General features: G+C 35.2%; 1 protein-coding gene across 4 annotated transcripts in view; it reads left to right on the top strand.

The window, feature by feature from the left end:
* Positions 1-12777, top strand: part of LOC5575526 (beta-1,4-glucuronyltransferase 1) — a 339501-nt gene that overhangs the window by 182349 nt on the left and 144375 nt on the right. The window contains exon 1 of one of the 4 annotated variants that reach the window (XM_021848021.1): positions 11157-11180. The exons of the other annotated variants lie outside the window; for them this stretch is intronic. The gene's annotated coding sequence lies outside the window, so the exon portion shown is untranslated. Of the gene's footprint in view, positions 1-11156; positions 11181-12777 lie in introns of those variants that run through there. 4 annotated transcript variants of the gene reach the window in all.

The following is a 12777-nucleotide window of genomic DNA, read 5'->3' on the forward strand; positions in this document are numbered from 1 at the left end:
GAAGAATTTGTTGAATGGTTTTCGTGGAAATCTTAGTAGATTGTCTGATCTAATCTGATGAACTTTTTACAAAAATGGTGATTTCTGGCACAAATGGTTGGCGTTAAGTCAGTGGGACCAAGTGTGAATGGTCGGTGTTTAGTCAGACTGAACCAAGTGCTTTTTGGTGTGTCATAAAAATAGGTTTTTTCAACCATTCGAAACAACAAAATATTTTTGCTATTCGCTGTTACATTGGAGCTTGTCCATTTGATGAAACATCTATATCAAAAAGCATAGGGTAGGTGTACCAATTATGGATTCAATATGTCAACAGTATGCATAAAAATCAAATTTTAACCGCGTTTCTAAAACATAAGCATGACTTGTTGGTTTTAATTACTAGTTTGAAGCCTTGCAAAACAGTTTAATTAAACAGTTTTAGTACTAAATTTACTTTAAGCTTCTAAAAATTGGTTTTAAAAAGCGTTTTTTTTTTGTACCAGTTATAGCAATAGCGTTCCTTGCATTCGACATAAAAGTGTATCAATTATGGACTATCGAATATTTGCACGAAATGAGAGAATGATAATGCAACGCTAATATGTTATAAAGTGATTGTTCATAAAATTTTCCAAAAAAAAAATGTGTTAAATAGATGTAAATCAATTTATTCCCATGGGTTCATGGGAGAAAATGAATTTTCGAAAAGGAGTCGAAATGAAGTGAATATGCAAATTATGGAACAAAACAGCATTAATGGACTCACATAACCTTTCCAGCGCCTAATTTTTACCCTCTAATACCCAAATTTTTATTTTCGATTTAAGTATTATTTTTCGTTATCTAAAATCGTTCTAAACACGTTTTGGGCATTTATTTATTTTTATTCGCAAATTTTTAAATTTTGGTTTTTGATTTTTATAATTTTTATTTTTGAACATCCCTAGCTTTTTTCATTATTTCTTGAAGCCTTTTCTAGTTGTTGATTTTTGGCGATAATAAAAAATTAAATTGTTACGGTATTTTTAAAAATATTAAATTTTTAATTTTTTTTCGAAGCGTATTTTATTTTCCGTGTAACTAACGGAAAAACAGGTTTGAAATGATTTTAATACCACCAGGCTCTTCTTTTGTGGTAGGTTAATCGTAGAAAAATATAAAAGGTACGATTTTTTATATTAAACGTTAAATGAACCCCAGGCATTTGTAGGTTATATAAGAATGCAATTTTTCAAACAATTTCTAAAAATACCAAAAAGTTTCAAAAGTCATAAAAAACTTTTCTTATATGCGTGTTATGAGTCAAGGTATAAGCCAAAAATAAAATCATTTTGATTTCCGAGCTACGAAAAAATACACAAAATTCCAAAGTGTACCCCGACTAAAGGCGGGATTGGGTATTAGAGGGTTAACGAAAAAAAGAGCAAAAATATAAAAATCGAGTATCGCTGAAAACCCTTCTCTACCATGAAATTAGCATCTTCCGCTTGCGAACGTTTTCGAACGTGTGATTGAAAAATCTTAGTAACTAAGTACAAAACATGAAGATAATGCCTTACGAACCGTCCCGTCGTGGAAGTCACCCGTAAAATAGCTTTACTTCTTGTATTTCACTGATTAAAAAATGTAAACAAACCGCTTCCAGAGTATCGCCGTAATTGGGCTCTCATACGCTCTTTGTACCAGTTATCGACATAGAGGAAACAAGACGATTTCCAACTTAAAATAGTAAATTTAAATGCTCACCAGCTAAATTTATTCATTTGTCCTTACTAGGCAACACACATTTATCGGTTGAAGCACTTTTACCGGATGAAACATACATTTCGGAACGAATGTCTTTTAGCAAACTGCTAAGAAGGTGATGGCAAAATTTTCAAATGATCATTTTTCGAAACTAATAGCTCGAATGTTCTTATCAAGGTTTAGTTACCATCAATAACAAATAAGTTTATTATTCCTTTGAATATTATTCATTATAGTCTAGTGAAACAATAAGAAAAATCTTTTTTTGTTCCCACTATTGTCATAATTGGTACTATAGCCATAATTGGTACTTGTACCCTAGGTAGAATTAGAATTGACAAATCTTTACAAGGCCAAAATATCGTCTAGTCAGGTCTGTCTGAACTCTGACCATATATTGTTGAAAACAGATAATTAAATCATTGCACGCAGAATTAATTACCTTAGCTCGAGTATACCTCATCAGGCATAAAGACATTAGGCATAAAGATGTTAGGCATAAAATATGTTTGACATAAAATAATCGCAATGTATGGAAGAAGATTGTAGTCATGGTCATTGTTATCATTCTAAAATCCAACTCAATCCTTATTTTAAGTAGGGAAAGTGTACCAGTTATGGCCATAGTGGTTCCATATTTGGCCATATGTAAAATTTAGATAACTTTCACTTTTTTCATCTTTCTGTTTGTTTTAATATCAAGATATATCCTACGTCTCATTGCTAAAATACATAATAAAATTCGAAATGTGGAAATTAAAAAAAACACGTATGGCGAAATAGGGAACCACTATGGCCATAACTGGTACACCTACCCTATCAATTTATATTTGTGATGCTCAATCAAAGTGTTATTTGTTTTTTCGTAGGTTTTTTTATACTGTTATATATCTTTTACATATTTGATTTTTAAACAGCCTTTACCTACGGCAGGGTTTCCCAACCGGTGGTCCATGGATTCCTAGGGGGTCTTAACGAAGCGAAGCAGTTGTAAAAAATAATGAATAAATATGAAGAATCCTTCACCACGTTTGTTTGGCATCGATCATTGTTAGTGGGGTTCAGGTATTAAATATTTCAAATATTGAATAAATTTATGGTTTTCATCTTCACAATTCATCTATCTATAAAAAAATGAAGTGATGTTTGTATGTCACGAAATTGCTTGAAATGCACGAATTGATGTATGTTTTTAACTGTTGCACTCGACAAGGGATGAAACATAATCATGTGAGGAAAAAGCTAGAGAAAGTCACCGGAATAATTGTGAAAACGGGAGAAGACTAATGTGTTATTTTGTATGGGAGATAACATGACGTTAAACAACAGCCTACTTGATGGCAAGGCGAAGTTTGTCAGGACCACTAGTTACTAATAAAGTACTTGTAATGCTATTATGTCAAATGGATATTACAAGCCTAATTTTATTTTCACCCTTTTTTTCAGAGCAAACTTGAAAACAAAATTAACATCCTTTGTAGCGGTAATAGCGGGAAACTTTATGATTTTTTAGGCCTAATACTATGAAGATTTTGTCAGCTTCATCGTTTATTTTATGAAATTAGAAGGAAGGAATTAGACAAATTTGTAAAAATTCACTATTTCAACTCAAACCATTGGCGGAATCTTGTTGAACCAATCAGTAGGATTTTTTTTTATGAGATTTTCGATTGGTAGGGTGCCGGTGCCATTAGTGGACTACCTAAGCTATATCTTTTGGCGTCAACAGAAAGATTTCAATCTCTACTATATGGGAAAAATATAAAAAGAGTGATAAAATTATGTTTTGAGCCTAAAATCGCAACTATTGGTGCAAGCGAGCAAATTTTTTGCATAAACCTAATTATTTATATGACTTTTTGATAACATAAAAAGCTGAAATTTGACAAATCGACTAAACTAGAGACGATTTATCCTCCAAAAATAGCACATGTCGTTTTTATCGAAAAATGTTCGTTTTATTCCATAGTCCAATCTACTGGTACATTACAACCATTGGTACCGGCACACTATCTGTTATTTTTTTTTTTGCAAAAATTCTTGAATGATGTCTGTGAAGGGTTCCTCGGAAAATTTTTAATGAATTCTCCCAACGGTTGTTTACTAGCTGCTCAATTATGAAAGTTTGCAGCGGTGGATTTATATTATTTTGGATTAATAATTAGGTTAACCTATCCCAACAAACATTTGTTCTGAACAAGAGTTGAACAAAGTTATTTTCAGCTGATAAGGAGATATTTATTATTTATTTATTTATTTACAATATTATTCAGCTACCTGAACTCGAGTTTATCTCATGAAATCTTTCAAATCTTGTGAAAATCTTTTATAATGGTTTTCGAAGAAATCTCCATTGTACTCTTGACAATATTTTTGACAAATTCATAGCGATAGTTTTTTATGCAACTTTCTCATATATCTGATTTTTTAGTTTAATTTTAGCCAGATAAATTTTTAAAAACTACCTAACAAATTTTTGGGAAGATTATTGATAGACTCCTGGAAATTTTCGGAACGGACTTCAGGTGGATTTGGAAGAATTCTTGCATTACCTCTAATGGATTATTGACGAAACCTTTTGGTGTGTCTGCCAAGCTTATTTATTAAAGAAGAAAAATTTTCTGAATGAAAACTTAGCAGCACTAACTTCAATAATTTTGTCAACAGTACATCTATAAAGAAGGGGTAATCTCTGATGAACAATTTACATGTGTACAACCAAACTCAGGTCATGCACATGGTCGTTCTTATTATCCTTCTTCTTCATGGCATTACGCCCCAACATAAATTCTTAGCTTAGTAGTCTAGGAGCACTTCTACAGTTAATGAGCCATTTTGAGAAGCTGGTCACATGACAGAAGACCTAGGAGTAAAGTTTAACTTTTCAATCATCGTCATCAGTTTTCCCGATGACGATTGTCGATGACTGTGCGCATTTCTAGCGTAGCTTTTCATACAGGCGAAAACTTAAATGGATAATAATTATTAAAATATTTTTAATCACAAAAATGCCGTTTTATGTAAAATACATAGGCACCTGAGGCAATAAATAGGTGTAATGTTGCAGAAATTAACATTCTTGGATCTTTTTTTGTTATTCTGTTCATGTCCCTATTAGTAAAATTAGGCGTAGTCAAAAATCACGCTGAATTTTATCAAATTGACGCCGTTGCGACGATCAGCTATTCCGAAACGTCTCGTACCGTGTAGATTCGAAGTGTCCGGGTGCTTCGAATCCCGGACACCGGGCTTAAACCACCCAAAAATACTTTTTTCGACAACTTTTATGCTTGGAGAATGTAGAAGATGTCATTATTATGGATTCTAGGCGAAAAGAAATCGTGAAAAAGGCCAGTGTCCGGCTTTCGAAGCGTTCGGCAGTTCGATGTAGCACGGTAAAATGGTTCATTAAAAGTTCATTTTAAAGGGTGTACGGAATCAAATTGCATCACATGGGTGTAATTTATACAATGTGTATTTGTTAACGTTGTGTAAGTTTCACTAACAGATGTGCAGTCATTGTGAAGATGGAGTCGAAAGAAGTGCAGCGGTGCAAATAAATTTTGCGCTCGTACCTCGAAAATCCGGATCTATCTCATGGTGCCAACAGCAGAAAGTTGGGAATGGTACATTCTACGATGATTCGTGTTTTTAATCGGTATCACGAACGTTCGACCAATGATCGGAAAGAAAAAAGTGGCAAAAAATGGATCTCCGTATAGTGTTAAGGATCACAAGCGGTAAGTGACAGACCCTTATAAGTAGTGTGAAGAGAAAAGTTCGTGTATTTGAAAATGGAATTGAAATTGAGTAAAACAAACATGGGACAATATTCATATTATTTTTTATTTCACTCCCTGAAAGTTTGAAGATGATTGGTTGAACGTGCGAATTTAAACAAATATTTGTGCGTGTTGCGATTTGATTCCGTACACACTTTACTAAAGTAGCCATTTGCATTCTTATTTGTAAGCGATATACATAAGCACAATTATACGAAGGAAACTAAAAGATCCTGGGTCGAATAGGAAACGAACTTAGCTACCTTCATCATGGCTTTGCTCTTTAGTTGCGGAAGTTACCACAAAGCTAATGAAGGCCATTTACAGCATTTTCATGCTAATTGTTTATGTTCTGTCTTAAAAATTAACCTCAAGGGATTCACAACTATGGAACGACTGCATGGCAATCGCATTTTAAAGGACACGCTTTTGATCATTGAAACACTTCACAATTATCAAAAAGTCAATTCACCTTTCACATGACCGATTTCAATTTTCATATTGGAGATTATGCCTATCGTCCACTATGGCTAACTTCCATTATGCCAATGGTGTTTATGCCTAACGTCGTGCACCCACCTTAGCTCTATGCCAATATGATCAGATTTGATAAATGTTCAAAACAGCGAGAGACGTTAAAAAATATTATAGATGGAAAAAATCTATCAAATTATGCAATCAGAAATGATCAATTGGTTTCAATTATAGTAATCAAAACGATAAACGCATGTGAAAAAATGAGAGAATTATTATTATTTTTCTTTATTAGAGTGGCTTTTCGCCCTTGGCGAGTTCACCACTTTTAACGACTAAAATACTAGCCAGATGGGCTAGCCTAGACGGAAAAAATAGAAAGTTTGCACATATTTAACGTTACTAGTTACAGTTAACACATTCAAACAAACAAGTACAATGAAAGGAACAATACTACAAGTTAAGATTGGAATTGAACAAACAAAGAAACAACATATTTTCCTAGCTAAGCATTTTCCTAGCTTTTTGCATCTTGTATGGAACTTGAGTTCCGTTTTGTGATGTCCCAACGTTTGACATTCACGCGCTTTCTCTTCTTGTGTTGTAATGTCCGTAATTTTTCTCTTGTTTCGGCCAATTCTGGGTCTGTCCAAAAACCGCCGAGGACTGGTGAGCCCCGTGATGGACTTGTGGAACCCGATTTCGTCGTGGGAACACCGTATACGGGAAAAAAGGATTTTTCCCCTTCGTCTCTGTGATGAGCCGCGTAAAGGAGTACAACGGGTGCTAGAAGGAGCACCCACCAGCCTTTCAGCGGAAAATCCTCGATGTGCCGTCGTGTGAAAAAATGAGAGAAATCCCATGTCATTTATTGGAGTTTGCGGCATCGAATGATTCTTCTATTCATCTATCAACGAAGTTTAGTGAAATTCACGTAATCCAATACATTTCATTGTATACGATACTGATGTCATAGAATTTTGGTAATTCATGTATCTTCAAAATTTAAACTCAGTTCAACTAAACAAGCAACAAATGATTGTTTAATTTAACTTCACATGATATTGTTTGAAAATAACACAAATACATCCAAAGGATTACAAATAAGAAAGAGCTCAAAGTACGAAAAATGGCTCTTGGTTTGCTCTAACAAAACACCGACCAATTATTTTATGGAACATTTTGGGACAGATTTTTTGTAATAAATCCTAATTTGACACATCCCTTAGCAATATAATCTAGCTTTCGGGTATAGTTTGAAAATGAGAAATAACATGATTTGCATAGAAAAACAAACACTTCATTTATAAATCATTGCCTGAAAACCGATTTTTGTCAACTAATTAATTTATCAATTTTTAACACTAAGCTTCTTTGTAGTAAACTGCTTTTGTTTGTTTGTTAAGAAAACGCCCAATTTAGTAGTATACCATTGAATTTCAATAAGAATGTGTATCCCTTGGCATATACAGTTGTGTTCAGAATAATAGTAGTGAAAGCCGATTTTCATACTAAATGGTCAAATTTGGTATGCTGTAACTTTGCGTACCTATGAGCAATCGGCATGAAATTCTGGCAGAGAACTACAAATATACTCAATTTCATTATAACAAAATATGAAAATTTTCACACTACCGGTTAAAAAATTAAGCACCAGGTGAAATCGCTCAAACTAAGAGTAGTTTTTCTTTTGTAATTTTTTGTTCGGCAACAATTTTGTAAAATAATGGGTTGTTAATACATGTATAACTTGAGTGAAAATTGTTGAAACGATGAGTAAAGAAAATTTCAAAAACCCGAAATACAGCAGATATTTGAATTATTAAAACTACTATTATATTCTGGTGGTAAGTAAATTTCATTCATCTATTTACATATTTGAAGCTCTTTAAATTCTTCTAATCCATTTCACAATCATAGCTGCAAAAAAGCTGACACAAAAGATTACCTCCAACCGAAGCTCATCACGCGGACGATATCAACTACGGCGTTTGGTCCGTTGCCAAGCCCACCGAAGAAGCCTACACGGCACAGCAATAGAGCCCTAGAATGGTGGCGTCTCCGGGCGGTCATAAGTATGCCATTTGGCACCCTCTCAGGACCAATAAAAGGAATATGAACTTCCTTGGCTCTTTCTTTGGGATGAACACGCACAGCAACCAGCAGCGTCGCGACTAATGGGCAGTTTAACAGTCTCCCACCAGATTCCTGGAGACTAGCGCTGTTCAAAATATGAGTAATTCGTATGATAGGAACTTTCCAGATGAGTGAACACGCGCTGTTTGCGGTAGGAATTTGTTTGCCTGGTGAAAACATTCCAAACCGTGCACCGAAGCGGGTTGGGATGCTCTGATAAAACCGCTCTTGGTGGATGCATTTGGCGCAGCAACAGCACCCAGATTGGTATGACACAAATTGTAAACGAAGCACTAAGTAGGATTTGCACGTCACTCAGACTACTGAACAGTGGGTAAAAAGGCACAAAATCTTATTCTAGTTTTTCTTAAAGTTTTTTTTAATATTCGTAAATAAGTTGAATTTAGATTCAGGATACGAATTCCTTCTATTATCAATTAAAGTACTTAAAATTTTCATCTCCTATTGATTTCTTTACGATATTCGGTATCGTCTTCGAGGTTGACATTGGGCCATAGCTTAATCTGTAATATCTCAGCGATGATTATTTTGATTATTGATAAGGTGTTTTAAGTTACTATTCCTTGCAAAAATAGATTCCTGGAGTAAGGTGTTTATCATGACATCAAATTAATCTATAACTTTGCCGAGGACACCACATTTCAAAATCGTCATATGAATAAAAAACATAATTAAACCGCCCTATTTGGTGGAATTTAGAACTAAAAATTCTGGTAATCCGAAGCGCCATGTTTTTGAAAAAAAATTTCCCCCATAACCATCAGAAGGCCCCAAAGCCACGTTCCCCACCAGTTGGAAGAATAACCATACAAACAAGTTTTAATACTTTACTGGAAAATGTTGACAATTTTGAGCATTTTTCCCACTGTCTGCTGACTGTTGGCTCGTTCGCTTCGAGGAGGTGTAATTAAAATACTTCCCGAGTACCTAAGTTCTAGAAGTAATTTGAAGTAAAAACACCGCGTGGAGGAGGAACGATAAACGGCACAATAAACGCCAAACGAGACGACCAAGACGACTAAGACGATTGCATGTTTGTGATTAATTGCTCCCTTTGTTGGTTGGAATCCACCACCCAGCACCCCGCCTTGTCCGCCATTCATTGACAGAGCCGCCATAGAGCGCGGTTTCCGATGAAATGAAGATTAGCAGTTCTACTGGGATGGAATGGTGGGCCGATGGTGGGAGAAAATTGTTTGTAGTTAATAAGGAGTAAACAAACAAAAAGTTGGTCAACTGTAGTCCAAGCTGCAACATTGTTGCAAGGTGGGTGTTGCTGCAGCTGTGGTGGCAAGTAATTTACTGAAACAGGTCAAAGGCCTTCAATTAACCTAGTTGAACTATGGTGCCGGAAGCTAGTTTACTTCAGGACAGGCCGTGAGAGCAAATATCGAAGAATTGCAAGGAAAAGTTTTGCAAACACTTTTATCTGTTGAGGGTGAATTCAGTCAAAGACGAACATTCAAACTATAGATGTTTTTTTGGAATAATAATAGAATCAGCCATCTCTTGAATATCCATTTGATATAAAACAAGTATGAACAAAAAATAAAATAATGTGTTACCGGGGATTTTTGGTGGATTTTTCGTGACAAATTTTGTGTAGAACTGGGTAGAGTTTTCTTGAAATTACTTCTAATTTCAATTTCAATATAAAGTTTTTGTTCCAAATTCTTATTTTTCTTGACATAACATGTCAGCCTGCATTTCGTGTTATTCAAATCAAAAACAGAAATCTACTTGCTCGGATAAAATCGATTAAGCATTTTTATTTAAATTCATCAAAAATCAATCGAATTTTCAAATAATTTATCTGAAAAAATATTTTGTTAAATGGACAGTTTTAAGGAACATGTTGCTCTATGCGGGTAGACATGAATTACTGAAGAAAAATGTTTGACATAAGAGTTAAGAAAATGAATACATAACTAAAATGTTCTTATTGGAATAACATGATAATCATCGTTTTTAAAATAGCGAGCAACCCAGGTAGCAGGGAATTTCAAATGGATCTGACCTATGGTTGCCCATCCCCAGCTACACATTCTGCGAAAGGTCTGCAGATTGTCATTAAACAAGTCAAAGAGCCAAAAAGTGGTTCATGTTCCGAACAGAAAAAAAAGTGTAAGATATGGCAAGAAGAATTTTCAAACTTTTTTGAATTTAAAACCGCCCTTCTTCTTCTTCTTCTTCTTGGCATTAACGTCCTCACTGGGACAGAGCCTGCTTCTCAGCTTAGTGTTCTTATGAGCACTTCCACAGTTATTAACTGAGAGCTTTCTATGTCAAAGTTGCCATTTTCGCATTCGTATATCGTGTGGCAGGTACGATTTTACTTTATGCCCAGGGAAATCAAGGAAATTTCCATTACGAAAAGATCCTGGACCGACCGGGAATTGAACCCAAACACGTTCAGCATGGCTTTGCTTTAAGACTTCCTCTGCATTTACCTGTAATCAGATAGTTTTTCATGATATAGCGAATTATCCCCGATGATCTTGCTAGCTTTATCGTATTCAAATAAAAAAATCTCTGCCTTGCGATCGATTACAATGAAATCGTACAAAACTGTACAAAAAAAAAACATAAAAAGGAGCTCATGCATTCGACTTTCAAACCGGTCCTGTTCAGTTTCCGCTCGAATTAACTCTACTTAATTTATTAATTTCAACTTTTTATCTCAATCCGCTCAACGCTTCAATAATTGATTAGAATGAGTCTCGTTCCATAAAATTCCAATCTTATTCCACGGCATTTAAATTAATTGACCAACATCTGCCAACAACCGGCAGCTCATCAAAGCCCTCCGCGCCCGGGTAACATCTCACTTCTGCTTCTGTTTTATCACTTTCATATCAATTTATCTCCGTCTAGTTTTCTCCCGGCAATAAATACCATCATGAATATAAATTAAACAATCACATTTTTTCTCCCTTTTTTCTCGTTCCAGGTAATTATTCGCGCCTCTCGCTGATATTGCTCGGAAGGGTCGATTGGCGCAAGCCAATCACGTCTTAACCACATCATCTTCACATGTTGGTAGGTATCTCTTTGACAGCGGAACGGAAAATCAGCCCCCTAATGTCGTAGGGGGAATCTGGGTAAAACCAACACCCTAAACCTATTGATAAATTTTGTGTACTTTCGCTTAATTTAACTTCAAATCGTTACAGAATCACAAATTGCACTGAGCAATTATCTCTGTAACCTAGCCGTCATCGGCACATATCGTTAGAATTACAACTTTATGTCACTGATCGCTAGTATTTGCTTAAACTAAAGGGTTGTCGTTTCAAATGATCGATGTAATGTTCAAAACCACCACTATGACTCAAGCAGTTCAAGTTGGTGTAAAATTTTCTAATCAAATTGTTATTGGATTTCGTTTTTCTTCTTCTTCTTCTTTCTGGCGTTACGTCCCAACTGGAACAAAGCCTGCTTCTCAGATTAGTGTTCTTATGAGCACTTCCACAGTTATCAACTGAGAGCTTTCTTTGCCGGTTGACCATTTTTTGCATGTGTATATCGTGTGGCAGGTACGATGATACTCTATGCCCTGGGAATCGAGAAAATTTCCTTTACGAAAAGATCCTCGACCAGTGGGATTCGAACCCACGACCCTCAGCATGGTCATGCTGAATAGCTGCGCGTTTACCGCTACGGCTATCTGGGCCCGTTTTTCGTTTTTCTGATGGATCCAAATAATAATTTAAATATTTTAAATTAGTATGCTCGTTCTTTGAATGGCAAAGAGGACGAGCTGTTTAATTTTCTAACAGCTAATAACATACATATAGCAGTTATTACTGAAACTTATTTGAAACCTAGATCCAAACTCAAAACTGATCCTACCTTGTTTTGTTTATCGTAATGATCGACTTAATGCGGCATGTGGGGGAGTCGTAATCATCACTCATAGGCGTATAAAACATCAACTGTTTTCGTCATTTGAAACTAATGTTTTTGAAACTTTAGGTGTTTTAGATGAAACACAGTTTGGTAAATATACTTTCATAGCTGCCTATTTGCCTTTTCAATGCTCTGGACAGCAAGTTAATTTGCTCCAAACTGACTTGCGAAAATTGACTCGCAATAAGTCAAAATTTTTTGTCATTGGTGACTTTAATGCCAAACATCGGTCATGGAATAATTCTCAAAGTAATTCCAACGGCAGAATTTTATTTGATGAGTGCTCTTCAGGATATTTCTCAATTAAATACCCTGATAGCCCCACATGTTTTTCCTCTTCTAGAAATCCATCTACGATTGATTTGGTGTTAACCGACTCTAGTCATCTTTGTAGCCAACTGATTACTCATGCTGATTTTGATTCTGATCATGTCCCTGTTACATTTCAAATATCCCAAGAAGCGGTTCTCAATCCTATCAGCTCCACTTTCAATTATTTACGAGCCGACTGGAATATATATAAAACGTATGTTGACTCTAATCTTGATGTTAACATCTCTTTAGAAACTAAACTTGATATTGACAATGCTCTTGAAACTTTAACAAATTCCATTGTTGAAGCCCGGAACATTGCAATTCCAAAATGTGAAGTAAAATTTGAATCCGTGATTATAGACGATGATCTTAAACTCTTGATCCGTCTTAAAAACGTGAGGAGAAGGCAATT

Source organism: Aedes aegypti, chromosome 2 (genome assembly GCF_002204515.2).
Source record: "Aedes aegypti strain LVP_AGWG chromosome 2, AaegL5.0 Primary Assembly, whole genome shotgun sequence".
Lineage (NCBI taxonomy): Eukaryota > Metazoa > Arthropoda > Insecta > Diptera > Culicidae > Aedes > Aedes aegypti.